Raw genomic sequence first — 4,604 nt, 5'->3', positions numbered from 1 at the left:
ATATATTTACTACGACAGTACATTCAACCAAAAGCTAATATAACAAAGGCATCAGAGATTATTTATAATCTGTCACAGAAACTGGAATCCATCTCCCCAGATCAGTCAATAAATGCTTCTGGTATTGACTTATATGCTGCCCCTGTCTTCATGTTGTTGCTGGACATATCTTTTTTAAAATGTGTGTAGGTCACCTAAATCATCAGAAAAATTGCCCCTCCTGAGAATTTGTTCAGGAGCCGCCACTGCACCACACTCCCACACACATACACACCCCAAACACACACACACACCACTCACATACACACCACACTCACACACACACACTCACATTCACACCACAATCACAAACACACCAACATACACACCACACAATCTCTCTCTCACAGACACCTCCATCTGTCTCTGTCTTTAGACACCTCCAGCCCCCCAGCACCCCCCTCCCCTAAAGGTTGGACCCTACATGCTGAGTGCCTCTAGTTCATCTCTCTTCTTCCTTTGTTGTTCTGTTGTAATTAAAGGCATGATGGAGAACAGAGAGGGGAATGTGATCTCCAACCCCGTCTGGAACAAAGAGAGAGTGCCCCGTGAGAAGATTGGTGCCAGCATCTAAACATATTTACCATTCTGAACACGGAGGGGGTTTTCAACTGGTATTGGGTACATGCTGTATGTTCCTGCTGTTATCAGCATATGTTAGCTGAGTCAGAGTTGAATACTGGCATTACTGGCATCAGGAATCACATAGCTAGAGAGGAGAGGGACAGAGGGAGAGAGGAGAGGATGGGAGGGGAGAGAGGAGAGGATGGGAGGGGAGAGAGGAGAGGATGGGGGGAGAGAGGAGAGGATGGGAGGGGAGAGAGGAGAGGATGGGAGGGGAGAGAGGAGAGGATGGGAGGGGAGAGAGGAGAGGAGAGGATGAGAGAGAGGAGAGGATGGGAGGGGAGAGAGGAGAGGATGGGAGGGGAGGGGAGAGAGGAGATGAGAGGATGGGGGAGAGAGGAGAGGATGGGAGGGAGGGGAGAGAGGAGAGGAGAGGATGGGGGAGAGAGGAGAGGATGGGAGGGAGGGGAGAGAGGAGAGGATGGGAGGGGAGAGAGGAGAGGAGAGGATGGGGAGAGAGGAGAGGATGGGAGGGAGGGGAGAGAGGAGAGGAGACGATGTGGGAGAGAGGAGAGGATGGGAGGGAGGGGAGAGAGGGGAGAGAGGAGAGGATGGGGGAGAGGGGAGGATGGGAGGGGAGAGAGGAGAGGAGAGGATGGGGAGAGGAGAGGATGGGAGGGGAGAGAGGAGAGGATGGGGGGAGAGGAGGGGAGGATGGGGGAAAGAGGAGAGGATGGGAGGGGAGAGAGGAGAGGATGGGGGAGAGAGGAGAGGATGGGAGAGAGGGGAGAGAGGAGAGGAGACGATGGGGGAGAGAGGAGAGGATGGGAGGGAGGGGAGAGAGGAGAGGATGGGAGGGGAGAGAGGAGAGGGAGAGGAGAGGATGGGGGGAGAGAGGAGAGGATGGGAGGGAGGGGAGAGAGGAGAGGAGAGGATGGGGAGAGAGGAGAGGATGGGAGGGAGGGGAGAGAGGAGAGGAGACGATGTGGGGAGAGGAGAGGATGGGAGGGAGGGGAGAGAGGGGAGAGAGGAGAGGATGGGGGAGAGGGGAGAGGATGGGAGGGGAGAGAGGAGAGGAGAGGATGGGGGAGAGAGGAGAGGATGGGGAGAGAGGAGAGGATGGGAGGGAGGGGAGAGAGGAGAGGATGGGAGGGAGGGGAGAGAGGAGAGGATGGGAGGGGAGAGAGGAGAGGATGGGAGGGGAGAGAGGAGAGGATGGGGAGAGATGAGAGGATGGGAGGGGATAGAGGAGAGGATGGGAGGGGAGAGAGGAGAGGAGAGGATGGGAGGGGAGAGGAGAGGATGGGGAGAGAGGAGAGGATGGGAGGGGATAGAGGAGAGGATGGGAGGGGAGAGAGGAGAGGAGAGGATGGGAGGGAAGAGGAGAGGATGGGAGGGGAGAGAGGAGAGGATGGGGAAGAGAGGAGAGGATGGGAGAGAGGGAGAGAGGAGAGGGAGACGATAGGGGAGAGAGGAGAGGATGGGAGGGAGGGGAGAGAGGAGAGGATGGGAGGGGAGAGAGGAGAGGAGAGGAGAGGATGGGGGAGAGAGGAGAGGATGGGAGGGAGGGGAGAGAGGAGAGGAGAGGATGGGGAGAGAGGAGAGGATGGGAGGGAGGGGAGAGAGGAGAGGAGACGATGTGGGAGAGAGGAGAGGATGGGAGGGAGGGAGAGAGGGAGAGAGGAGAGGATGGGGGGAGAGGGGAGGATGGGAGAGAGGGGAGAGAGGAGAGGAGACGATGGGGGAGAGAGGAGAGGATGGGAGGGAGGGGAGAGAGGAGAGGATGGGAGGGGAGAGAGGAGAGGAGAGGATGGGGGAGAGAGGAGAAGATGGGAGGGGAGATAGGAGAGGAGAGGATGGGGAGAGAGGAGAGGATGGGAGGGAGGAGAGGAGAGAAGAGGAGAGGAGGGGAGAGGATGGGAGGGGAGAGAGGAGAGGATTGGGGCGAGGGGAGGGAGGAGAGGATGGGATGGAGGGGAGAGAAGAGAGGAGAGGAGGGGAGAGTGGAGAGGATGGGAGGGAGAGTGGAGAGGATGGGAGGGAGGGGAGAGGGGAGAGGATGGGGAGAGAGGAGAGGATGGGAGGGAGGGAGAGAGGAGAGGAGAGGATGGGGGAGAGAGGAGAGGATGGGAGGGGAGAGAGGAGAGGAGAGGATGGGGAGAGAGGAGAGGATGGGGAGAGAGGAGAGGATGGGAGGGAGGGGAGAGAGGAGAGGATGGGAGGGAGGGAGAGAGGAGAGGATGGGAGGGAGAGAGGAGAGGATGGGAGGGGAGAGAGGAGAGGATGGGGAGAGATGAGAGGATGGGAGGGGGATAGAGGAGAGGATGGGAGGGGAGAGAGGAGAGGAGAGGATGGGAGGGGAGAGGAGAGGATGGGGAGAGAGGAGAGGATGGGAGGGGATAGAGGAGAGGATGGGAGGGGAGAGAGGAGAGGAGAGGATGGGAGGGAAGAGGAGAGGATGGGAGGGGAGAGAGGAGAGGAGAGGAGAGGATGGGGAGAGAGGAGAGGAGAGGAGAGGAGGAGAGGAGAGAGAGGATGGGGGAGAGAGGGAGAGGATGGGAGGGAGAGAGGAGAGGAGAGGATGGGGAGAGAGGAGAGGATGGGGAGAGAGGAGAGGATGGGAGGGAGGGGAGAGAGGAGAGGATGGGAGGGAGGGGAGAGAGGAGAGGATGGGAGGGGAGAGAGGAGAGGATGGGAGGAGAGAGAGGAGAGGATGGGGAGAGATGAGAGGATGGGAGGGGGATAGAGGAGAGGATGGGAGGGGAGAGAGGAGAGGAGAGGATGGGAGGGAGAGGAGAGGATGGGGAGAGAGGAGAGGATGGGAGGGGATAGAGGAGAGGATGGGAGGGGAGAGAGGAGAGGAGAGGATGGGAGGGAAGAGGAGAGGATGGGAGGGGAGAGAGGAGAGGAGAGGAGAGGATGGGGAGAGAGGAGAGGAGAGGAGAGGAGAGAGAGGAGAGGGAGAGAGAGGAGAGGAGAGGAGAGGAGAGAATGGGAGGGAGGGGAGAGAGGAGAGGATGGGAGGAGGGAGAGAGGAGAGGAGAGGATGGGAGGGGAGAGAGGAGAGTAGAGGAGAGGAGGGGAGAGAGGAGAGGAGAGGATGGGGGAGAGGAGAGGAGAGGGTGGGAGGGAGGGGGGAGAGGAGAGGAGAGGATGGGGGAGAGGAGAGGATGGGAGGGGAGAGAGGAGAGGAGAGGATGGGAGGGGTATAAAATGCTGTCTGTGTGAGAAGAGAGAATGCTCCGTCTGCACAACGTCCTTCTGCTGGCATAGAGGTCGCGCCCTTCAGATGGGTACTGAGGTTTGAACTGAACACCCCGCTGGTCCCCTGGGCGGGGTTTTTTCAGGTTCATGGGGTCAACCTCTAACAGGAGATGTGTCCCAAATGGTACCCTATTCCATACTTACTGCACTACTTTTGACCTGACCCCTTATGGGCCCATTGGTCAAAAAATAGTGCACTATATAGGGAATAGGATGCCATTTGGGATGCACCCTCTGAAAGGACAGCACTCCAGTAGATCAGCTGTGAGAGAAATCAGAAAACCGATTGGCCAGCCTACTACTATGACCACTCCTCTCTCTGCGTCCATTGGTCCTTGGCTTGCCTAAAGGATCTGTAACCCTTCTGAGCGTGGTGGTGTACTGTCTATCTGTTAACTACCTCAACACCTGCCGTTCATAACAGCAGGCATCACTAATATCCTGACTGGTACATCATTATGAGCTGCAGAAGTCCGTCTGATCCTGTCTAGCAGCTAAACATCCCCCTATACCAGGAGTATTCAACTCTTACCCTACGGGGGTCCGGAGCCTGCTGGTTTTCATTTCTACCCTGATCATTAATTGCACACACCTGGTGTCCCAGGTCTTAATCAGTCCCTGATCAGAGGGGAACAATGAAAAAAAATGCAATGGAACTGGCTTGGAGTTGAGTTTGAGGGTCCTAGACACTCAGGGTTGGGCTGTCACTAATATACTAACTGTCTGACTAGCAGCTA

The sequence above is a fragment of the Coregonus clupeaformis genome, chromosome 18, assembly GCF_020615455.1.
Source record: "Coregonus clupeaformis isolate EN_2021a chromosome 18, ASM2061545v1, whole genome shotgun sequence".
In the NCBI taxonomy this organism is placed as follows: Eukaryota; Metazoa; Chordata; class Actinopteri; order Salmoniformes; family Salmonidae; genus Coregonus; species Coregonus clupeaformis.
Note: the sequence above shows the minus strand (reverse complement) of the source record.